Source organism: Cupressus sempervirens, chromosome 9 (assembly GCF_028749045.1).
Source record: "Cupressus sempervirens isolate cs-2001-9-10 chromosome 9, ASM2874904v1, whole genome shotgun sequence".
In the NCBI taxonomy this organism is placed as follows: Eukaryota; Viridiplantae; Streptophyta; class Pinopsida; order Cupressales; family Cupressaceae; genus Cupressus; species Cupressus sempervirens.
Window position 1 is genome coordinate 358,372,197 of NC_143126.1, and position 27,626 is coordinate 358,399,822.

A 27,626-nucleotide genomic window follows, 5' to 3' on the forward strand; every position below is an offset into this window, starting at 1 on the left:
CAAAGCAACAATATTAAGGAAAAAATATTTAAGAAAACCTATTTCAATCCCTCCCAAACATATTCAACAAACACATGAACATACATATGCAAATAAAATAAATTAAGCATGAAACACAACATGAACAACATGAGCTTAAGGGATTTCCTACCTTCACAATAAGGTTATAGAAATTGAACAATTTGAGATGAGATTCCCTTCCTTCTCCTTCTCCTTTAATCTTTAATTCCTCTCTAAAACTAGAGGTTGGGTGAACACCCTTCCTCTCTCAAATTTACTTCTAAATAGGATATTAACTCAACCACCTAAAAACTACAATAACTTCCCCACTTGCCTATAGGTTATAGAGTATTCTAACTCATCTTGATATAAGGCTAACCCCAAGGTGGAGTTTAACTCATCCAACTCATGGAGAAACATTCAATTTTCGCAATAAAGCAAAAATGGGATATTTGGGCGACCATAAAAGTCAAGAAAAGGGGCTAGAGGGGTGGAAAATGCCCCCAACCCATACCCATACCCCCTAGGTACTTAGTTTTCATAATTTTTGGCCTCTAGGACTAATTAGGGACCTATCAAAATGCTAGAGAATTTTGGACTTTCGAACAACCCTAAAAAATGAAAATTAATCACTAATTTTAATTAGGGTAATTAATCTTAATTACTAACTAATTAGAAAAAAGGTAACTAACCTAGTCCAACTTAGATCTTTAGGTTACTTGGTTAACCCTAACTATTAAGCTGAAATGCATATATAAGTCATGAGTGTCAAGTGACACTATAAAATCGCTATTACAAAACATTAACACTTAATGCTTACATAATGATACATTCATTCAATTCATGATACAAATAAAATATGAATAATGGGATTTGCATCTTTTATTAGACTCAACCCTGGTTTCCACAAATGGTACATAGGGTCTAGTTTTGATTCTCCATTAGATTTCTTAGCTAAAATATCCTACACACTCATTGCACACATGAGTAGCTCAAGAAAATCACATGCATAAATATATAACTCGTCAGGATAATCACATAACTCAAAACATAAATAGTTTATTTAAGTAATCCTTTCTCATTTTTACACACATTTAATCATCAATAATTACATAATCAATATAACATATAACTTATTCATTAATTCAGATTAAGTATTAGAATTATCATCGTTAGGCATGTGTATACCTAAACATCATAACATCACTAATAGGGCATACTGAACCATCTGAGTACATATAACCTAATTATCATGGTACCAAAATCAACATTCTCATCATCAAGTGAAAACACCTCGTATCATTATTAGTGAAATTTTAATGTTTAAACACTTGAGATAATGTAGTAGTTCTCAAATCACTGAGTATTAAAATATGGATGTATCAACTAATCTCAATTTGCATTAGGACATTCACAACATAAAAGATTACTTCATATCTATTTAAATCTCCTATAATGGTTTTAATAGAGAATTCATATTTGATAAGTACATACGAGGAGGGACCTTACATCCTTCCCCATTAGGCTTTGACTTCCTCCTAGAAGTCACACAACTAACATGTTTGTCCTATGCTAGAACCTTGTTTGGACTTATTCCAAGATTTACTCTTATAAAAAGGATGATTTATAACTCACATACAAACACATGAATGATAATATATTTTCCTTATTACCATTTCTAAAAGTGTAGGTCAATCTAAAACTCTAACATGGTTACATTTTCTAGGGTCAAATAATTCTTAAAACATATTGGTCACATATAAACAACATTCAAATCTAGTATCAAATACTTATAGAGTCTCTAATAATAATATAATAAGATATTTTGAATTCCACATACCCACTCATCAGGTAATAGTTGTACGAGACTCCATCAAATGAGGTTTCTTATAATGCAACTTGACTCTTTATGTAGGGTTAATCACTTTTCCTTCAGAGTTTCCACGACATACTAATTTCTTGATAGGATACTCCATTTTTACACATGCACCTTTTTTTGTCTAGAAGTCCATTAGGTTATCTCATAACCTTAACAAGTTTGATATTGGGGTGCAATCCATTGCTCATAATAGTGCATGGATATCACTAGTCCTATTCTCAAAGTCTTGGGAAAGGGTGGGCACAAATACTCTCACTAATAACCCCATACCCTAAAGTTATACATCCACTTAATTGTCAAGAATTCCTTTTTGGTAGACCCATCATAAGTCACTTTGCCAACAAAATTCAAAAGAAAGTGCCTCAAAAATTTTAATTTGACATCAACGATGAAACATCCAATGCAAAAGTTTTAAATAAAAGAAATAAAGAGTAGCCACTATAAAAAAAAATTAATCAAGAGATAAAGACATGAGCTACAGGAAAAATAGAATCATCAATAAGAAATTTGGCTAAACAGCCCCACAACACATTGTTAGCAAAAAGGGAAGAACATTAGAATACCAAAATCTTAAATCAAACAAAAAGAAAATAAATTCAATTACTTATAAAGTTTAAATTATTGACATAATGTGGATGTACTAGGGTTATTGAGGAAAATGAGGAATCTTAGATCTTCTAAATACATTGCAGGGATCTTGAATTGAAATAAGATGGTGGTCTAAAGATCATGTCACTCAATCTATGATTGATCCCACATACTAATTGCATAGCTCATTTTATCTACATGGACCTATGACTAGAGTTTTATTGTACTAAGGGGTTTGTCCTCATCCAAACTCACTCCAAAGTGTAAATGCGAGGATACTAAAATGATTTCCCCTTTCATCCTCTTTTTGTTACATTGGTTTCTTTTTGAAGAATCTAAACATGTGGGGACATCAATATTAGTAGAGTTGTATTCTGAGTTGTAGTTACAATATCAAATCTTGTATCCTTAATTCACTATAATTACATAATAGGTCTCTTATCCATAATCTTTCTTAGGTTAAATTCACCAAATTATACCAACTGAAGTTATGTCATCATTCTCACCAAATTTGGTATGATCTACCCATGTTATTTCATCATTTACACAAGTTCTAATTATCATCCAAGAATGTACTAAATGTTATTATTCTTATTTAATTCCATATTCCATGTCTCCTAGTCATAATGACTTATAAATTCATCCTTAGGTTGCAATTTTGCAACTATTTAAGTATAAAGTAGTATTAGGATGTCATCAATGTTTACTTATCCAATGTCAAAGTTCACTTATTCACTCTTACAACTATCTCCTTGTTGTCAATATAGGCATCATTATTGGTCTTATCATGCCTTGTGGTTTGTAATCCTCTTATTAGTTAACTTTGATACCTGAAAATTTAGTTCATATTAGGTTGGTGACCTCATCCTAACTTTACTTACTCTATATTGTAGGGTTATAACTGGTATAAGAATTTCAATGTTAGAGTCTACGAGCATTCACTTGATAGTTAAAAACTTATTTCTCATGCTTATACAATAAGCCTACTGACATAATTAAACTCACATAACCCTAACTCGGTAGTTTCTAATAACACTTCCACCATTTAAATTAGATAGATACATTCCTTGATTAGGGTTCTATTCCTCATAGTAGGTTGAGATACTCTCTTTCTTTATATGTTCCTCACTAACTCTCTCTTGTTGAATAGCTTCTTGCATTAGTAAATCCTATCATTCGAGGTTCCCAAATGTTACTTGTAGATTCCAAATTAGCTCTTATTTTCTTTCTGAGGATAAGTAGAACAATATATTTTAAATTCATAATAGGTTAAAGGTATCCCAATAACTTGGTAACATGGTGTACTTTTCAAATGTTATCTTTCCTTTTCCTCTGCATTCATTTTGTATATTCAATATTTCAGCTCGAAGGTGCAAAACTAAATTATGAGGATCTTATGTTTGAAAAGTTTAAAAAAATACTAGTTTACTAGATCACCTCCATACTTGATATAAATTACAATGCTTCCATGAGTGATCGAGTCAGACAAAATCTAACTTTTATTAAAGATGATGAGAAACATTGTTTCTCTAATCACTAGGTTATGTACTCATTTCCACTCTCATGATTCAAATTTTTTTTAGGGTTCTTAATTTTATTTTCCCTCTAAGTGATTGTATTCAATATAATTTTGAATTCTTTATGAGATCATAATCCACTTTAATATAAATGTAATTCTTGCATTTAATCATTCATTTTGAGTCATTAACACTAGGTTATCTAATATGGTTTATCCATTTACATTTCTTAATACCGGTTCAAATTTTACTTAGGTTTAATTATCATAACCTATTTAGAACTTATTAAAAATATTACATATTTATCTTTAAACTAATTGCAACATCGTCCCATCTGCTAATCAAAACCCAAACCATTCTATCAAGCTATCTAGATAACCTTAAATCCATTACACATTTAAATCTTGATATAGCCTTAGAACTAGTTAAAACATTTCTATTCATCATTTAATTTTTTACAACATTCACATCATTTTAAAACATGTCTTGATTCCTAAATAGGTTATCTAGTCAATTATGACTTAGAACATTGTCAAATACATCTTTAATGATAAATGGATTAGTTTTGAAAATAATATAATTCCATATTTCATATTAAGAAACCATAAATATACAACTACTTCTCTTTCCATTATACAAGCTAAACTTTTATCAAATACTTAACTATTTAACCCAATAGTTTTATATTTAAAAGCAACTTCAAAACATGATAGAACAAATAATTATATATACTTGCCCTATTTAAAAATTCCTAATCAATTAAAATATTGACATTAACAACTCAATGACATACTAACTACTCACATCAAATGTTACATACATATCTTAACATCTAACATTATTTACTAAACTAGCATTAACATACAAATCCCAATAGTTTTATTTTTTTTTAAATACAACTGTTTTAACTTACTAACATTTAAACATATCCTAATAAAATCACTTCAACTAAACTAACTTATACTAATTTTAATTTAATACTAATACTAATATGAAACTTAAAAAATATATCCTAACATCTAACTTAAATGACAAAATCTTAAATCCTTTTTAATTAACACTAATTTCTACATTATCAAAAAATACAATTAAAACTATAATAACTAAACTATATTGACACTCACCTCTAACCTTACCCCTTAAAACGTCTAACACATTCCAACATAATACTAATCTTATAATACATTCTACTAAATACTAACTAAATAGATCCTAAACAACTAACAACTAACAACTAACTTTAACTTTTAACATTAAAAAAAACTAAATAATTTCTAATTTACATTTTACTAACCCCAAACCTATCCACTAACCTAACCCACCTAAACCTAACCATAAACCCAAGCATGCATGAGCCTCCCCAAAAGTGAGACACGCTACCCAAAGATTGGTGGCCCCAAGACTAACTCCCCCCTCCCCACGTGAATCTAGGTAGCAAAGGCACGCAAGGGAAAGGAATAGACAGGTTAAGGTAAAAGTCAAATAGATCCTACCACCAATCAAATTTAAGAGGAAACTTCCAATCAGATTTTCTTGCAAAAGAAGTCTCCTTCATCAACACTTGGAGTTAATGCACCCATTTATCTCTAACTTAATCCTTACCTATTTAGCATTCCTACCCACTAGTCCTAAACTCTAAGGCCACTTGGCCACCACCTTACACTCCTTCGAAAACCCTCGTGCATTGTCCAAGAAAATCAAGGTGCTAATTCTCTACATGGTGTAGGTGACATGCTTGCATAGATGTGCAAATTTGAAACTAAGTCAAATAGGAGCTTCATTCACCAATCGAATTTGGAGGGGGAAGCTTCCATGGTTAACTCCTATTTAATGCTAACCACACCCTCTGTAGTCTATGTCCAAGTATGCATGGAGGAGTGGGATAAAATTTTAAAGAGAAGGGGAAGCATATGTTAAGTCAACAAAGGTGGCTAAGACTTTTAGGAGTTTGCATCCATCTTTGGAGCGAGGGAAGAAAGTGGTTTTCAATATCACCTAACCCAACATTAGTCTTCTTCATTTGAATCTTCCCCAACCATGTGTAATGGAAGGCCAACATTCAAGGGAGGTGGTTTTCCAAGTGGTTGCTCACTATCTCAAAATAGTCCTCCCCCATGTGGTACGCCTGACAAGGCATTTGCTAAAAGAAACAAACTAGGGTGAAATCAATAAAAACTTTCACCCCACTTCTAACCACCCACCTTCTAACCCTAGCTACCCAAGCAAGGTGCTTCCCAAGGGTCCTTCCAAGTGGATCAAAGTCTGTCCTATGTGACTCCAAATGCAAGCCCTATCCAAGGTATGTGAGGGCAGCTCCAACCATTACATCAAGTCAATGCCCCACATTGAATGCGATTGGTAGATGGTGGAATATGATCTAAGTTGTGTCTTATTTTTTCTTTTCTTTTTATACAACCCACTTTCCATTCAAAGCTCAACATGGCATAGGGGTACGTATAGATATGAATCATTAGGAAGGATGGTGAAGTAATTATTTAAAGTGTAGTGGTTGGAGGTTTTAGGATAGGATAGGCATAGAAGATATTTTGTTTATTTTTCTTTTATTGTATTTTTTTTTTTAATATTAATTAAATTTAAACAAAGGTTTTACAAAAGGTATCTTATTGAGAATACGCTCTGTCATAAAAAAGGAGATTAAACTTTTCCTCATACAAAAGACAGAGAACCTTTTGGTCTAAGAATGAACATTATTCTCAAGACCCATTTTTTCAATGTTTTTTTTTCTAAGCGATGGGATTTTCAAATTTATTTATATAGCCAAGGGGGATTTTTTTTTTAAAAAAAACTTTAATTTATTTTGGTAGAATGATTCCTGGGTTAACTTGAAGGACATTGATCAAAGTTTCTATCACATACAATTATCTCTCAATGTTGTTTCTATCCACCCTTCTTTTGAGGATGAGATTATTTGGTATGCTGATCCTAGTGGGCAATACAAGGTTTCTTCTCTCTTTGCTTCAAAGGAAAAAGAAAATCATCCTTTGTGGTCTCAGGCTTGGATTAAGGGTCTCATTCCTAAAATTAATTTCTTCTTTTGGGTCCTGCTTCAAAATAAAATTTTGACCCTTCATAACTTGCAGAAAAGAGGTATAAATTTGGTAAATAGGTGTATTTTATGTAAGAATGGTTTTGAAAATAGAGACCATCTATTTCTAAACTGTTCTTATTCCCAGATGGTTTGGACTGAGATCCTAAGGTATTGGAACTTGACTTGGGTTCATCATAACAATGTGGAATCTTCTTTTAAAAGTTGGAAATGCCCATCCAAGAATTTTGACGTTCAATTTCTATGGAAAATTACTCTACCTCATCTCTGCTAGGGTATTTGGAAAGAAAGGAATAATAGAATTTTTAGAAACAGAGAGATTTTTGGATGGGTGATTGGTCAGAATATTATTAGAGCTTGTAAGGAGAATTTTAGATCTCTAAAAATTTTTGATCAAACCTTTCCTATTGATAATCCTATGTTTCCTAAAAACCCTAAGACTCAAACTGATAACCCAAGATTGAATGTCACCTGGAGTTCCCCTCTAAATGGTTGGATAAAAGGAAACTTTGATGGTGTTGCTAAGGGTAATTCGGGGAGTGCGGGTTGTGGAAGAGTGTTGAGAGATCATATCAGAATAGTTAAAGATGTTATTGCTATCCCTATAGGTCAAACTAATAGTCACATTGTTGAAGCTACGACGGCCCTTTATACTATGAAAATTGCAGTGGATTTGGGATGTCCAAAATTATGGTTGGAAGGTGACTCTTTAAATATTATTAATATCCTTAATAATAAAAGTGCTATCTCATGGTCGATAGAGGCCACTATCAAGGAGATTAAATACCTTATTCAAAAATTTGAAAAATTTGTCATATCTCATACCTTTTGGGAGGCCAATGATGTTGCTGATTGGGTTGCCAACTATGATGTCCTAACGGGGTAAATGGTGAGGTGGACCGATGAATTAACTAATCAAGTTGATCTCAGATAAATTATTCATTATGAAGCTATTCATGCGAAGGTGGGTAAGATTTGAAAAGATTGGAAAGTTAATGATTTTGTGGAGTGATAAAAGTATTGCCAGATTTGCTTCCCCTATGAAGTACACTCAAATGAATGTGACGTGGTGTTCACACATTTCTCCAAACAAAGGTGTTTCTTTTGGTGGGAAGAAAAATATATTTCTTTCTAACCCTCTCTTTCTTTGCGTCTAGTTTTTCTAGTTTGATTGTGTTTATTATTCTCTGTTGATGGGGGGCAAACTGTGCAAACAAGAACCAACAAATTGTGAGGCATGGAAGGCTTGCAAGGATGTTTGGAAAATTCTGCAAAAAGGAAATGTGACTCGTTACATGGAGCGACTCAATGGTTTCAAGCCACACATCACTACGACTTTCTTTAAGAATTGGTCCAATGATAAAGTCACTCTCCATGGTGTGACTGTGAAACTTATGGAGGAGTTTATTGCTGAGATCACAGGGCTTCCTACGGTGGGCATAAAATTTACCAAGCAAACTAGTATTTCTAATGCTGCCTACAAAAAGTTTCCGAAAATAGAAGAAGAGGAGAAGCTTTTGGAAAAGAATGGTGATTTCTTTGATGTGAACCAGATAAAGGAGATTTGGAGGGATGTTCTTTGCTGCACTCGTGAGTATTTCATACTTGATGGAAGAAATAAAAGAGTTCATAAATGTCATTTTGTTTTTTTAAATCATTTCAGATATAAAGATAGAATTTCGTTCCCCTTCTTTTTTTGGTTTTCTTTACTTAATAGTTTAGAAGCCCATAAGAAAAAGGAATCCAGACCCATTCTTCATGAAGGTCTGATCCTTCTTATTGAGGGATATTGTAAAAACAAGCACATTGCCTCTACTCCCTCTAAGGATAAGAAGAAAGAGCCCATTAAGAGTAAGAAGGGTGATTTTGTTAAAAGTAAAGAAAAGCCCCTGAATTTGAAACCCTCTGCCTCCCAAGTTCTTGAGGATGAGGAGTCTGAGACTGAGAATTTGGAAAGCTGTGAGAATTGGAAACCCAAGGATGAGGATGATACTGAAATTGGAGAGTTAAGTTATAACTTGGACGAGTATCCAGAGACTAAAGATAATAATGAAAAATGAAAAGAGGAAAACAATAGTGAAGGTAATTTTGAATAGAGTAAATCTAATAATGAGGGTAATTAGGTTATTTCTAGTGGGGGTAATAAAGTGGAAGATAACAATGTCGGGAATCCTACTGAGAAGAATAAAGAGGACCATACGGCTATTACTGCTTCTCCTGTTAATGGGATTGAGGAAGAAAAAAGAAAGGACTCTACTCAACTTGAGGACAATGCTGAGGGTCGAAAGGAGGATCAAATGGAAATGGAGGATATCAATGACAATATCTGCTCCCCCCCTCATGAGACTGCTAAAGATGATTGTGACGATATGTAGAGGGACACCATGCTTTCCTTCCTACATTATGCTAAGGAGAAAGCTGACACTAGTCTCAAGGTTGATTCTTGGATCTACAATGAAATAATGGGTTTGAAAAAAAAGGTGGAAATTTTGCAACATAACCTGGATACAATCAATGCTAAACTTAGTCATATGGAAGGACGGATGGGAGACATCCCTAACAAACTTAACAACTATGAGCAGAACCTCACAATGTTAATCAAGGAGAGTAGCACTAAAATGGAACAGGTCACCTCGAGTATTTGGGTAGCCGCTACTAACCTGGGCAAAAGGGCGAATGAAGATATCATTTTGGCTGAGGGTCCGAGAAAAAGAACTAGGCAGAGCTCGAGGAAGAGTGCTATAAAAGCTGCTGCTACTATGGATGTTGTTTCCACTCAAGAGACTACTGCTATTGGTAAGGAAGTAGCTAAAATGATCCTAGAGCTACAATAGTGGCACTGGGGTGGGTTCTCTGGTTTTGTGCCTGTCTAGTTTTGGTCACTGGTTGGGGTCTCTGGTCCTGGTTTCTGGTTTTCTTTTATAGTTTAGACTGTTTGTGGTTCCAGGTCCCTGTAAAACCTGGGTTAGTTTGTTTTTGGACTTTTCTAGTGGTTTCAGGTCCCTGTAAAACCTAATTTTGATGCTGTCCTTCAGTATTGTTGTAGGTTTTTTCTTGGTTGGACTGTATTTCTTTATCTTTCTATTTTTTTTATAGGGTTTCGAGGTCCCTTCAAAACCTACTTTTACTGTAATCTAAAACATAGAGTTTAAATGTCTTGTTAATACAATAACATAGGACTATTTCCCCTTCCAATTAAATACAAAAATTTGTGAGAGGAGATTTAATTCATTTTGTTTTAAACGTCCACACTTTACATGGACCAATTGTTGTCCAAGTGTTACAAACCTAGCTCTAATACCAAAATGTCATGCCCAAAATACTAGGCAAAAACACACCAATTTTTTTAATTTCAAAGTGATAATAGGATTAAATTTAATACATAAGTATTCAAATAGAATTACTTAACTTCCTCATACTCATGTATAATTATGAAATTTAAGTACCAATCAAATGCAAATTTTCTTAACATAGTTTAAACTTAAATTGCATAACTTAATATATATCACCATGTTATCTAATTACCTTCAATCAAATGAATATGATTTTGAAACATAAGAATGCCACAGGAAGGTGAAAAATCATTTTATCCATTTAATATAAATCAAGTGAATGAAATTTCAAAGTATATAATGCCACAATAGATAAAACATCATCATATCTAATTTTGAGTAAACATATGCAAAAGTTGAAATACCAAAAATATCATATGCAAGAATATTACTCAATTTTTTTAATCAACATGTGGACCAGCCACTTCTCATTTATTTTATTTTACCACCTAATTCAAAGGCTCCGCCGGGAAAGAAACAAGAAGAAAACTTGACATCATAGCTATTTCCACAATAAGTTTAAAAATAACATTTTTACACAGGATTACTGTCCCAAGGAGAAATCTCGCAACATAATTGAATTTCAATAACAATTCTAAATTTCCTTCTTGGTTCCACAATAGGGAAACCATTATGAAATTTGCAACACATCAAGGTGATCATGGAGAGAACAAAAATTGATTGAGAGACAACCAAACTTAATTATGAACACAATTTCAAACATTAACTCCCATCCAAGTTTGCACAACAGTTTCATCATTAAACCAAACTAGGGAGAAGGTGAATTTTTCCAATAAGAGATGTCATTCACAACACCATAACAGATATCCTTTTGGGGCTATAAACTTAAGAACTTTCATTCTTCCATTTCTTAAATTCCAAAACTCAAAATATGATTTTGTTGACAAGTAGGGGCCCATAACACCCTACTCTCTCTCCCTCTCCTCATCCTGAGCAGAGACTCTACAGTGTCAGAGTTCAACTAAAGACCTCCTCTTGTACATGGCCACTTCTACCCTATCTGAAGGTGAGTAATGCCAATACAACCCATACAATCCCTTCAAAAATCAAAGCAACAATACTAAGGAAAAAATATTTAAGAAAACCCATTTCAATCCCTTCCAAACATATTCAAAAAACACATGAACATACATATGCAAACAAAATGACTTAAGTATGAAACACAACATGAGCTTAAGGAATTTCCTACCTTCACAATAAGGTTATAGCAATTGAACAATTTGAGATGAGCTTCCCTTCCTTCTCCTTCTCCTTCAATCCTTAATTCTTCTCTAAAACTAGAGGTTGGGTGAACACCCTTCCTCTCTCAAATTTGTTTCTAAATAGCATATTAACTCAACCACCTCCAAACTGCAATAACTTTCTCACTTTCCTAAAGGTTCTAGAGTCTTCTAACTCATCTTTACATAATGCTAACCTCAAGGTGGAGTTTATCTCATCCAACTCATAGAGAAACATTCAATTTTCACAACAAAACAAAAATGGGATATTTGGGTGACCATAAAAGTCAACAAATGGGGTTAGAGGGGTGAAAAATGCCCCCAACCCATACCCATACCCCTTAGATACTTAGTTTTCATAATTTTTGGCCTCTAAGACTAATTAGGGACCTATCAAAATGTTAAAAAAATTTGGACTTCCTAACAACTCTCAAAAATGCAAATTAATCACTAATTTCAATTAGGGTAATTAATCTTGATTACTAATTAATTAGCAAAAAGGTAACTAACCCAATCTAACTTAGATCTTTAAGTTACTTGGTTAACCCTAACTATCAAGCTAAAATGCATATACAAGTCACGAGTGTCAAGTGACACTATAAAATCACTGTTACAAAATATTAACACTTAATGCTTATAGAATGATACATTCATTCAATTCATGATACAAATAAAATATGAACAATGGGATCTACATCTTTTATTAGACTCGACCTTAATTTCCACAAATGGTACATAGGGTCTAGTTCTAATTCTCAGTTAGATTTCTCAGCTAAAATATCTTGTACACTCATTCCATACATGAGTAACTCAAAAAAATCACATGCATAAATATATAACTCATCAAGATAATCACATAACTCAAAATATAAATCTTTTATTTAAGTAATCCTTTCTCATTATTACACACATTTAATCATCAACAATTACATAATCAATATAACATATAATTTATTCATTAATTCAGATTAAATACTAGAATAATCATCATTAGGCATGCATATACCTAAACATCATAACATCACCAATAGGGCATACTGAACCATCTAAGTACATATAACCTAATCATTATGGTACCAAAATCAACATCCTTGTCATCAGGTGAAAATACCTCATATCATTGTTAGTGAAATTTTAATGTTTAAACACTTGAGATAATGTAGTAGTTCTCAAATCACTGAGTACTAAAATATGGATGTATCAGTGATCTCAATTTTCATTAGAATATTCACAACAAAAAACTTTACTTCATATCTATTTAAATCTCCTATAATGGTTTTAACAGAGAATTCATATTTGATTAGTACATATGAGGAGGGACCTTACATTTGAATAAGCATTTTTGTAACACTAAAGTAATCAATGGAATGACTATAAATGGAATTTTAGATGAATCTTGACTGAGAGATCAATCATATTATTTTAAAAATATAATGAGGTATCAATATGATCTTATGGAGAATCCAAATGAAGAGGGAGCAATAATAAAGCTTTTGAAAAACCTTGGTCATAGTAATCAGTTGAGAGAGTCAATACCAGAATATTTTAAGCTTACCCATTTATGTTTGAAAATTATATTGGGTTCAGTGGAGGATGAGAGATTTTTTAGTACTTTGGGCTTCCTAAAGTCAAAGGTTAGAAACAAATTAGACATAAATTTGGATAATTACTTTAGGCTCTGTAATTCTAGGTATGAGGTAGATAGTTTTTCTTATGACAAGGCTCTAAAAATTTGGAGAAACAAATGTCAAAGAAGAGGGATGATGACCATTTCAAATCCAAGTGGCAGTGGTGGTGGCAGTAGCAATGGTAGTATCACAAATAATGGCACTAGCAATGGTCCATGTCCTAATATTGGAAGCAATGACAATGAAGTTGACTTGGCATGCATACTAATAGTGAATCTAAAGAAAATACAGTGGACAATAAAATGTTATATGAAATAAATGATGAGGATTATGATGATAGTGATACTAAGACAATCTAGGTAGAGTGGTAACTATAGCAGCTTCTATGTGAGTCAAGTAGTAGGCTAGTAGTTGTGGTCTTACCAATTTTAATCCAAAATAATTTATGTGCTCTAGTATTACCAATGTCTAAGACTCTATCTACTAATTAATTATATTTGTAGATCTTAATTTATACCCTTAACTGTGCTATTATAGATGCTTAAATTTTTTTTAAACATGTTACATGTTGATATTTTCATTGAAACTAGCTTTTAGAGTCTAGACATGTTGAGATTTTCATCGATTCTAGTTTTTATACATGTTGAGATTTTCATTAATTCTAGTTTCTTAAAAAAAAATTAACATAATGCATTTTACATAATACAATTTCTTTCAAAAAATTGTACTATAATTTATAAATGTATAAATTATTATATAACATAATACATAATTCATTTAACAATTACAAACAATTATACAAATTTAGAGACTAGAGAAGTAGAATATTATAACCCTTTACAAATGACCTTGAATTCCCTTTTACAAATACAAGGGAGAAACAATAGTTGTAGGTCGGTTTGTAATTGTATATATAATATGATCACTACTACATTATGTGTGTACAATCATATTGCCAAGTGTGCAATTTTCTTGAGTAGGAGTAGGGAAAAAAATCCATTTGCTCTAGGTAGTAGGTTGTCCAATTATCTTGATAGGTCAATTCTTGATTCCTGTAACAATTAACATTAAACTAAGCTGAAATTAAATTCAAAATTTTAAATTAAAGATAAAAAATTTATACTACTATCACTTACTACATTTTCACTTGTTAGTACTATGACTAACACTAACAAATTGAGTAGATAACCCAAGGATGTTCTTTAGGGAACTCCATTCTGCATCATTTGGAAGCTCTATTTTATTTAGGTTGTACATAAATAGTTGTAACCTCATTAAGAGTGAATACTTTAAAGATATATTTTTATATGAATCGATGAATTTATTTATAACTGCATTCAATGTTGATAGTGGTTTGATAAAAGTTGCAATTCTTTCTAGAGTGGTTTCCTCAGGAAAGTTTCCTAAATTAGAGTTCATGATGGTGTACAACTATTTCATGTAGTCTTCTTTTCCAATGAATTTTCCTTCTGAGTTAGCTGGATTTGGCAATCCAACATTTAGCAAGTGGATTATGTTGTGATTCATCTTCATCAAGTCTTTGGAAGCAGATTTCATAGATTCGCGTATTTTCATTAATTTTTCAAAATTTTGATAGATAGCTAAGGCCATTACAAAGGCATCATAGTGGTTATTTATTCCCTATATCACCAATTCCCTATCACTAGATATCTTTACTTTATGCAAAAAAAAAAAAAAAAAAAAACATTTTTTCTAAGGAACTAGGGAAGATAGTTTTTTATCCTCAACAACTTTTTTTACATTTTGAAAGACACCTCTCACATTTTTATTTAAATCAAGAAATTCAAACAAGCTATCAATGTTCTACATTAATTTATTCCATTTTTCTTGTTTGATAAGATTAATCATGTTTCTTATACTATCCTTGACATGATGGTCTTCAAAAGAAATAGTTATATTTTGTGCAATTGTATTCTCCATCTTTTTTTTATTTTAGACATCTCTATTTCACTCTTTTTCATATTTCCTCTACTTTCCCTTACTAATTAGTTTCTCTTTTCTTGTCATCCTCCAATTCCTTCTTCAAATCTTGGATTGTCTTTGTAATAGTTACCTCTTTTTTCTTCTCATCCTCCAGTTCCCTTTTCAAATCATGGATTTTCTTCATAGTACACTCCTTTTTCTTCACATTGTCCAATTCTTTCTTCAAATCATGGAGTGTGTTTGCAATATGAGTAGACTCTTCTTTCTTCACATTCTCCAATTCCTTCTTTAAATCAAGTATATTATTTGCATTTGACTCCTCCTTTTTCTTCACATTCTCCAATTCCATCTTCAAATCATGGATTGTGTTTACACTAGACTTTGTTGTCTTTGCATTCACCAATTCCTTCTTCAAATCAAGGGTTGTCTTTGTAGTTGACTCTTTTTTTTTCTTATTTCTTCCCCAAATTATGCTTTAAGTTTTCACTAGACTCCTATTTTTTCTTCTCATTCTCCAATTCCTTTTGTAAATCTTTAATTGTCCTTGCATTAGAATACTTATTTTTCTTTTCATTTTCCAATGCCTTCTTCAAATTATTGATTTTATTTTCAGTAGAGGAGTACTTTTTCCTTTCATTCTCCAATTCAAATTTCAAATTATTATTTTCCTTGATAGTAGAGTATAGGTCATTTTTTAATTTATTATTTACATATGCACTATTCTCTATAGACTTAAACTATTGACATTATGGTCAAGTTTTTTTATTAGTGACTCACGCTTAGTCAAAATGGTTAGCAGCTACTAAGCTTATCTTGTAGATTACAATGGTAACTGAGTTCTACCAAGTTCTATAGTTGCTACTGAGTTCTAGAATTAGTATTTAGTTCACACTAAGCAATATCTACTAAGTTTTTGAATATCAATGCAAACTAAGCTCCATAATGTTTACTAAGTTGAACAGTGCAAGTTATGGTCTCCAGCGTTTACCAAGTTTGAAGCATCAGTGATGTGAATCAAGAGTTGATCGAGGAAGTGTGGACCAAGTGATTCAGTTTATATGTAATGCTCTACTAACAAAGATAAAATAAACCATGAAAAAACATAAAGAACCATATTAAAAAAAATAAAAAATTATTTAATCATCATATTACTAGAACAAATACAATGACTGAATTATTCTCAATTCGAAGACCTCAAAATGAAAGATTATATCGTCTAAATAAATTTTCATAAAGATGTCTATACATAATGAGTTCAGTACAATAATGATGAACAGTGTCATTCAAAGATGCCTAGGTTCAACAAATAGACTTTACAAGTATCAAATTCAATTTTAAGAAGTATCTTCAACAGTCTTCCTTAGCACTAGTTATTCAACTTGAACACCTGAAACATACACAAAAATGCAACACAACACAAAGAGGGCTCAGTACATACTGAGTTGAAAAGCGTAGTCCACCTGCATACATGTCAGAATAAACATATACAAAACCATAATGCAGATATCTGAACCACATATCATAGTGCAATTTAAATTTACTATGCAAGAAGTAACATCTTCTAAACAATGCAAAATTAAACTCGCACTAAGAATAACCAGTTAATGAACCATATATATACTGAGGTGTCATCACTATGGTGCTAAGATACTGCCTCTGTATATGGTAAGCCCATAGACAACACATAGTTGGATTCTCTATAGTACTCATGAAAAGATGCAATAGAGACTCACCTTGTTCTCCATACTTAACCTTATTGGTTTAAGTCATAGGTAAGGCCAATTATCTTTTATTTATAATTAACCCTCCCAATTCATCTTAAAATTTTCATTAAATTAATTAACTGAATAGGAAAAGTCAATATTCAGCCACCTTGATATACGTTCTTTACAGCTATCCTCAAAATACACATCAAACAGATTTACAAAAGAATGTGCATGCAATAGATATAAATCAGTATTCAACATGATACTACATCCTTTAATCTATTTGAAACATTTCTTATTCTGCCAATTTCAAAAGTAACTTAGGTTAATATAACAACAGGAATAAAACTATAACATTAAGATGTCATAAATATAATTAACTAACATATCACATTAATGATATTTACCAAATCTTAATACTACAAAATTGAACCCTGTTGTCATAATAAACTAGATTACCGCATACTACCATAAAACAGTCTTCTACAGCAACCAATTAAACAACAGTTTAATCATTTCCATTATTTTCATACAAACATTACCAAATCTATAATGCTAAGCTATTATTTATCTTATTTCAAAATACCAAATTGCAATTCTATTTATGACCAGCATAAAGATTTTAACCAATTTTCATCCATACACCATCATGTTTGACAAAACTTCTACCCAGATCTAAGTTGCATATCAACAAAAGACAACTAAAATTTCAACATCATAAAATACTTCAAAGTCATAATCATATTAAGATGCCCGATTACACAAGGTAATGGCTATTCTATTAACAATTTTCCTATATATCAATGACCAAAATAATTGTGCTGACAAAATAGAAATACAGCTATGTTTTAAAATTGCAACAATATTTACTATCATAATGTCCACGACTGGTATCACATGACAACAACCATTTAAATAACCATATATTGTATAACACTATAAACAATCGTCAAGTGATTCAATCCACAACCTTCACTCACAAACAACCAATTTAAATTACCTCCTTCTTCCTAAAGCAGAGCAATAGATCCAAATCAATGACTCTTAATACATATTTAAGAAGTCAAAACATGGCTCTGAAGGAATTTGGTAAAATGACTATGCTTAATGATAGTTCATAAACCCCAAATACTTATCAATAGGTATTGACTAATTGAATTCCCATCATAACACTCTATAGATCATGCTAATTTAACATAATTCAAATCTCAAGCTAACTGTTCAATAGAATGTCTCGCTTCTATACTAAGTAGAACAACATTGTTAACATTTCAAGTCAACAGTTCGACATAATGTCTCGGCTCTCGGCTGTGGTCTAGAGCTCATTATTTAAATTGAAATCGAGATAGAGGCCAAGCCTCTCACATTCTTATTACATAAGAAAGCTTTGATACATGGGAGCTCATAGAACTCTATAAATTTTTTATTAAAAAAAAACATATATATTATAACCAAAGCCGCTAGTATGCTAACTGTTATGTGCATGTGTTTCTCACGCAGCTCGCCTCAAAGGAAAGACACAGGTATAAAATATAACCCAATCCATATAAACAAAAACAAAATTATATGTGTCTAGAAACTCTTTTAACATACAGACCAAATTCAAAACTAAAATCAAATCCATTATGTAACTACATCCCATGTTGTAAGCCTTCTATATGACATAATGTCGACATCAAACACAGAGAAGAACACAAAAGAGTTCCTCAAATATATATGTAACTTGAAATGGAAAAACTCAATTTAAACATACACCTTACCCACAGCCAAATATGAATGTTTACAGACCTCGGCACTTCAGATGCCCAACCCTACGAACACCCATACTTGGATATCGATAAGCATGTATTCTTTTAAAACACAAATCTCTTATTTCCTTCATCAAACTAACACTACAAGAATTAGTAAAGGATTTAAGATAGAAAATGCCCCCTACTTGTAAAACTGAAGATGGAAGATTGCTCTTCAATCCAACTCAATGCCAAAACCCCAAAAGCTGAATCCAAAACCGGCAAGCAAACTCTGATGAAAATCTCCATCGAGCTTAACCACATAAGAAAGTTTCCCTTCCAACCAACACCCTTGCAAATCTTGATACCTCAGCAACAAGAACACAAATGTAAATTAAACAGAGTAATGTGGCCCAGTACTCGGCCCATAATCTGCAACAACAAGAACACAAATGTAAATTAAATAGAGTAATGTGGCCCAGTACTCGGCCCATAATCTGCAATTGCCCAACTCACAACATGAAATGGCCAACTAAACCATCGGTGCCATAAATTCCCATGACAAGCATTCAATACACCATATTAATCACAGTGCCATGTATTCAGCAGTACCAATTCCATCGCCATGAATTTGGCTTCCAACAAAATGACTAAGTTTTCCTTCTTCCTTGCTATCGATACCCATTTAGGGTTACCTTAAATGCTTTAGTGGTAATTAAACCCCCTTTTTAAAACAAAAAGAAATATATATGCCAACCTCCACTTAGGGTGTTAGACCCCTTTAACTAAAAAAACATACATATTTATATGAAAGCAAACTGCGGTTCCCTCAAATAACAAATTAATATGAATCGTAAAAACTAAACCTTCTCAAGGGTATACACAATATAAGAATTTAATCCCTTTATAGTCACGTATATGAGAGTACAATGAATAATTGTGAATACCTACAGCATATTACCATCTAAATATATTTGCAACATCAAGTTAACATACAATATGAATTAGAATGCACAAAACAATGAGTTAAAAACATATTAAACATAATCGATATTCTGTCAACATGCAATCATTAATATGCTAGATTCAAATCATAAAATCCTAATTCACATTTACTGCTAAAAACATAGTTCTACATAGAAAATATGTTCAGCATCAGTCTCATGATTCAATGACAGTAATATAACCAAGTTCTTCAAAAAATTCAAACATAACATCTGAAAGAAATCTTATAACAGCAAGGTCCTAAATTTGTAGGAAAACCCGAAGTAGTGCTCAGGCATGACATTATATGCCAAGTTTCATAGTATTCACCAAGTCATTAGTGTTGACTGATGCATGAAGTTTGTGGAAAGTTCCTTAAATCATGCATTTAATATTTGTTGGGTGCTTAGTTGAATTTGGGTGGAAATTTAATATTTATTTAAAGGTAGTTGTATTTACCTTTTATCCCACATTGCTTGTGTTTGTAATGTCTTGGGTTAGAAGTGCCTATTTAAGAAAGGCCTATTATCATTTGTAATGAAGAAGGCCATCGTGCCTTTGAATGCCCTCAACGACAAGGAAGGACAGATAGGAGAGCTGAGGGCCAAGCTAGGGTTGCTCATGTGGACGAGGATGCACAATCATCACATTCAGAGGATGCAAAAAGAGGAGAGACCTTGGTAAATGAAAGAGTCCTACTAAGTGGTGAAAATGAACCAGGACAACGAAGGAGCTTGTTCCGTACCAGATGCAAGTGTGAGGATAAATGTTGTGATGTGATCATTGATGGTGGTAGCACTGATAACTTGGTATCCGAAGAGATGGTCTCTAAGCTGAAGCTCAAGAGGGAGAAGCATCCCCAGCCATATCGAATTTCTTGGGTAAAAGATGATCATAAGGTCCTGGTAAGTGAACAATGTTTAGTAAAATTCAAAATTGGAAGTTACCATGATGAAGTTCTCTGTGATGTTATTTCGATGGATGTTTTCCATCTATTGTTGGGTAGACCATGGCAGTTTGATAGACATGCAATACATGATGGACATGCAAACACATACTCTCTGACAAAGGATGGAGTTCGCCACAAATTGAAGCCCATGAAAAAGGAAGGTGAAAAGGTATGTAGCAGTGCTAGGATTTTTCTTGTTGATGGAAGGAAGTTTTTAGATGGCATGAAACATCAGCGTATGTGCTATGCTTTGATTCCTAGGAAAGATAAAGAAGGTAGTAGTGAAATACCATTTGAAGTTTCAGATTTACTAGGGGAATTTGGAGATATTATCTCTGATAATGTTCCAGATGGATTGCCACCAGTAAGGCAAATCAGTCATCAGATAGATCTGATTCCAGGAGCTAGTTTGCCTAACAAGGCTGCTCACAGGATGACTCCTACTGAAACAGAGGAGCTAAATAGACAGGTTCAGGAGCTGTTGAGGAAGGGCTTGATTCGAGAGAGCCTGAGTCCATGTGCAGTACCTGTAGTACTTGCACCAAAGAAGGATGGAGAGTGGCGGATGTGTACAGATTCTCGAGCTATAAATAGGATAACCATCAAGTATCGGTTTCCTTTACCAAGGATGGATGATCTTATGGACTGTTTGAATGGAGCTCAGTACTTCACAAAGATAGATCTGAAGAGTGGCTATCATCAGATACGGATTCGAGAAGGAGATGAGTGGAAAACAGCCTTCAAGACCAAGGAGGGTCTTTATGAGTGGTTAGTCATGCCCTTTGGATTGACGAACGCCCCAAGCACCTTCATGCGGCTCATGAATGAGGTACTTAAGAAGTTCTTGGGAAAATTTGTTATTGTCTATTTGGATGATATTTTAATTTTCAGCAAGACTTTGGAAGAACATTTACTGCATATTCGTAGTGTCTTTGAAAGGCTAAGGGAAGAGAAATTGTTAATTAATCTAAAGAAGTGTGTCTTTGCAAAAAGGGAGTTAGTCTATTTGGGATTTGTTATATCACCTGAAGGTCTCAAAATGGATCCAGAGAAGGTAAAAGCCATCTTGGAATGGCCTACTCCAAGGTCTGCTACTGAGGTAAGATCATTTCATGGTCTGGTTAGTTTTTACAGGAAGTTTATTAAGAATTTCAGTGGCATATGTGCCCCTCTAACTGATACAATAAGAGGGGATAGAAAAGAGTTCAAATGGACTGTAGCAGCTGCGAGAAGTTTTGAATTGCTGAAGAAAAAGGTGACTGAACAGCCTGTGTTGGCACTTCCAGATTTCAGAAAAGTATTCCAGGTGGACTGTGATGCTAGTGGTAGCGCTATTGGGGCTGTATTAAGCCAAGAAGGTAAGCCTATTGCATATTTTAGTGAAAAATTGAATGATGCAAAGAAGAAGTATTATGTTTATGATCAAGAGTTCTATGCGATAGTTCAGGCCTTAAAGAAATGGAGGCATTATTTATTGCCAAAGGAATTTGTTTTGTATACTGATCATCAGGCATTACAGTACCTAAATAGCCAAGGTAAATTGAATCAGAGGCATATGAAGTGGGTAGAATTCTTGCAGAGTTATACATTTGTGTTAAAGCATAGAAGTGGAAAATCTAACAGGGTTGCAGATGCATTAAGCAGGAGACAATTGTTGCTTACAACAATGCAGGTTGAAGTAGTTGGGTTTGATGAACTCAAGAATTTGTACCCCGAGGATCCTGATTTTGCTGAAGCATGGAAATCTTGTAAAGAACCTGTTGCTGTAGATAGAACCAAGTGGTTAGACTATTTGATTCAGGATGGCATGTTGTTCAAAGGAAGTCAATTGTGCATTCCAAGGAGTTCCATGAGGGAAAATCTGATTAAGGAGAAACACAGTGGAGGGATGGCAGGACATTTTGGTCAGGATAAGACCATTGCCATTCTTAGAGAACATTATTTTTGGCCTCAAATTACACAGGATGTGAAGAAGTTTGTACAGAGTTGCCAGGTTTGTCAAGTTGCCAAGGGGTTTAGTCAAAATACCGGCCTATATCAGCCATTGCCTATTCCATCAAGGCCATGGGAGGACATAAGTATGGATTTTGTTCTTGGATTGCCAAGGACACAAAGGGGTAATGACTCAATATTTGTGGTGGTTGATAGGTTCTCCAAAATGGCACATTTCATTCCATGCCATAAAACTCATGATGCTGTCCATATTGCAGACTTGTTTTTCAAAGAGGTGGTAAGACTACATGGTCTTCCAAGGAGTATAGTTTCTGACCGAGATACTAAATTTGTGGGATATTTCTGGAGGACATTGTGGAAGAAGTTGAGAACAGACTTGAAATTCAGTTCCACGCATCACCCACAGACTGATGGCCAAACAGAAGTGGTAAATAGAAGGCTGGGCAATTTGCTGAGATGTTTAGTTGGAGATAAGCCTAAGGGATGGGATTTGATTCTACCACAGGCAGAGTTTGCTTATAATAACTCTGTAAATAGGAGTACTGGAAAATCACCATTTCAAATTGTATATGGAAATAGCCCAAGGACTGCACCAGAATTGAGAAAGATAGAACAAGGGGAGAGAACAAGTGCTGAAGCTGAGGAATTTGCTGAACACATCAAGCGTCTACATGAGGAGGTTCAAGCACACATTATCAAGATGAATCAAGAGTATAAAGCTAGGGCTGATGCAAGGAGAAGACATAAGGAATTCCAAGTAGGGGATCTTGTCATGGTACACTTACGAAAAGAAAGATTTCCAGTTGGTACTTACAACAAGCTGAAAATGAAGAAATTTGGCCCCTGCAAAATTTTGAAGAAACATAACTCAGGAAATGCATATGAGGTGGAGCTGCCAGATGGTATTCACATTTCTCCCATTTTCAACATTGCAGATTTGACAGAGTATCATGATGATGGTGCTGATGAGGAGCTGGTTTTAGAGCCATGTCCAATTCCTGCTTCTAAGAAGGAGGAGATAGAAGACATTCTAGATCATCGTGTGAGTAGGAGTACCAGAAACAGGCAGTATGAAGAGTATTTGGTCAAATGGAAAGGACGACCGATCGAAGACTCAACTTGGATTTCAGCAACTGAGGTTTCCCATTTGGGATTTCCTCTACCATCCATAAAGTGACAAGGTCACTTTTCAATCTACCCTGGGTGTCTGATGCAGGAGCATCCAGAGGTATAAGGGCAATCCTGTGTCACCCAAAAAAAGTACTTAGACTTAGTTTCTATTTTATGTCTTTGCATTTTTGGATACCCATTTGGCTCAAATAAAGGTTCCAACTCTCATACTTCAACTATCAGTTCATTTAAAAATCCCGAAAAAATAGGAGCATGCAATTTGACCATCATTTTGGTGACCTAGAAGGTGTGACTTGGCCAGATGAATGTAATCAAGATTTAGAGCATTCCAGAAAAAGAATCAGGTCAAAAGGCCCCACGGTTTGAAAGTTATTGCAATTTTTCGGGTTTTGGAGACCCCCTAAGAATGCTTCAGAGTCAAGTTTGGGGCATTAAATGGCCTCGAAAAGGGTTGAAAAATGGGGGACGAGCAAAGCTTGTCCATAGGGCTATAGAGCGCTTTGAGAGCTTTCCGAAAATGTAAATGGTTCGTCAATCGGAGTTACGGTTCAAAAGTTATGCCTCCCGAAAGTTTGGCTACCGTTTCTGGATTCTTCTAGAATTGCACCGACTTCTAACGCAGCTTCCGGAACCTTCTATTTTGTCGGTGGATGCCCACTAGCACTTTCTAGAATGTACTCCTAGTCCTTAACCCTCCGGGGTCTATTTAAGGAGGTTTATGGCATTGTAAAAGGAGTTCAGATTGGAGCTTGAGAGGAGGTGCTAAAAGGAGAAATATTCTCCAGATTTATGCTATTGTAAGCCCGCAGGGCATGTTTTGAGTTTATTTTCTCTGCACTGTTTGTACCAGCTTATTTTCTTAGTTAATGTAATTCCCCCTTTCTATTGTGTCTATTCTGGTTGTTGGGTTGTGTCCCCATCATTGACCAAGCTCAAACTACTTGGAAGTGATTAGTATGAACTATGCTTCTATCTCTACCAAGAGCATGATGATGCCAAGTGTTGAAAATGGTTGCCGAGTATTAGAACCTCATCGAGTTTGTCTTCAAAACTAGAGTACTAGCAGTTGAGTCAACTTTGTGTATTTTGGTAAAACTTGTATTGTAGCCAACTTTGATGTATCGTATTTTGGATTCATATATATGTAATGTACTGTATCACATCCAAACATGAGAATAAGATATATGAGACACACCAAGAGTAGAAGTGTGAAGTATAAAGGCTACAAGTAGTATAAGAAGCAACAAAGATTTATCTATCACAACAAGGTGATCATTACACTCCAAAGGAATCTCAACCAGAAAATTAGAGTTGTAGATCAGAGATTAGCCACTAGTTCATCCTAATAGGTGGAACAGTTAAATCCTTTCACATGGTAGACTTAGCAGTCTTTTGCAAATCTCTTTACCAAGTGCATACTTCACTGTATATTTTGTAAATCCTTTAGGATGGTGAACCTAGTAGTCCTTATTGCTTCTAATAGGAAAGATCATCAAAAGTGATCAATTGTAAGCCTTAACTAGCCAACTTTATATTGCAATACTAAAGCTTGTGAGTATCATCCCCACCCCAGTTTTGCTTTCTATTTGGAAGGTTTCTGGGTCACCATATCTTGTGTCAAAGTGTTATAAATATTTTAATGCTTTTAGTTATTCATGCATGCAATTAGATTAGTATATATAAAAAAGGATTGATTGGTGAAATAAGATTAAGTTTTGTTGGTTCCTAATTCACCCCTCCCCTCTCAATAACCTAGCCTATCCTATATTTCCAACAATTGGTATTAGATCTTTATGGTTCTTAGAGAAGAAGTTTAATAGCTTGAGAAAATATCAAAAGCAATGGGGGTATTTAGGATAGATATGGCTATTGACAATGAAAAGTTGGATTTGGAATTGGCTATTGGGAAAATTAAGAAATCAAAAGAGAAACTCTCTCAATGCTTGAAAAGAAGAAAAGATCTTGCAATAAAAATAAATTACAAGCTCTACACTAAAGAAAGAATTGAAGATATCTATCCAAAAAGAAATTCATATGAAGCAAATGAGACAATTACAGAACTATTAGAAAAGAACTATAATCTTTAAGAAGAAATCAGAAAATTGAAAAGAGAACAAGAAATTTAGTCAACAAGATTGTGTGAAATCTTGGAAGAAAAAGACAAAGCCAAAGAAGAGATAAAAGGAAAGAACAATGAAATTCAGAATCTATCCCTTCAATAGGAAAACTTCATTGATCAACTTACTAATGCAAATGAAGAAATCGTGAATCTTAGATCAGAAAAAAGAAAGATTGCAAAATGATCTAAGCACTAAAAAACAAACCAATGAGAGGATGATGAAATCTGAAGCAGACATGAATCAATTGAATGAGTAAAGTCAATACCAACAAAAGGGAAAAGCAAGAATAGGATACATAGAAGAGGGTGAATCATCCAAGCAAGGAGCTCAAAAGAATCAAAGGCCTACTTTCAATCACTATGGTAAGTTAGGTCATACATCAAAAAAATGTTGGAGTAATGGTAAAGAAAAATTCAATGGAAAGTGTTACAATTGAAATAAACATGGTCGTAGAGCTAATGAACACAAGGAGAAACATAAATTTGAGGGTAAATGTAACAAATGCAAGAAGCATGAGCACAAATATTTTGAATGTAAAATCAAGATATTGAACCTGACAACACAGATTGTGAAAGTTATATTTGGTTGGGACTACAACACGTGGTATAGATGCCACTACTATGGAGAATTTGGGCACATTGGAGAAAATTGTGTAAACATCACATGAGGACAAGAGACACCACTGGAACATGTTTTATTCATACAAAACTTGATTATCTTGCCAATAATAGTATGAACACTAGAAGGATAGAAGATGAAAATAAAACCAAAGCTAACAACATCAAAAAGTAGGTGAAGTAGCACTAGATTCTAAAATCCTTTAAGAATGCAAGTCCAAGCCATAAAGCACATGTCACTTAAGAATTGGGTAACTCAAGCATTTCTACTTGATCTCACATTGGGATGACTAGAACTGAGACTCTGAAGAAAACATTCTACATCAGTTCTAGCATGCCAAAAGGAAATATCCCTATCAATATTTAACATGCAAAGGGATTACTGATTGTTAAAAGAAAATCTAGACCTTATCAAGCTAGGTCAGGTTACAAGACGATGCCAAGAAAAGTCATGGTACACTAAAATATTGTGTGGACATCAAGTTATGAATGAATCTACTGAGCATAAGGTCAAACTGAGTGGAAGATAATCTATCACCAAGCAAGAGATCATACCAAACATTTATGGTGATTATAAATGAAAAATTGTTAAAAGGAAAGGAATCGAATTCATTTAGCACCGTGAATTTTTCAAAGAGCTATTTGTGAAGAGCAATTTTTGTGCTTCCAAGTGATCTATGCATTTATTGTTGAAATATTTTCATGTTTTTATTAACCCTAGCAAGCATGGAATTCACCATTAGAAAAACAAGAAAAGATTGGTCTAAGGAGTCCATTGGAAGGCACCAGACTTCAAATTGAGTCTAGCAATTGCAAAAGTGCTTGATCCAACAAGAGCTTAGTCATAGATTCCACCAAAGGTATTACTTATCAGTAATATTCATTCACATTTTTTATGTTTAATTTAAGATATTATAACCCTAGAGATGGATGAGACTTTGGAAAAGTTATGTGTTAATGGTGCATTAAAACTCAAGCATCAGCATTTGGAGACCAAGGGTTTAACACACATTTTGCATATGCCCAAAGATTTTTAGATAAAATGGATAAGGTTCACCCTCAGTCATGTACACAATTGGAAGCTATGGTTAGAGAAGCCTATTCAAATAACAAAGAAAATGATTCAGTGAATCACAAGGCTCCCAATGTTGAACAAGGAAAAATCTACCAAAACCCTATGTCAAGTAGAACTAGAAAGAAAAACTCTTGCTAAGTGGGATGGAAGAGGCATGTAGATCAG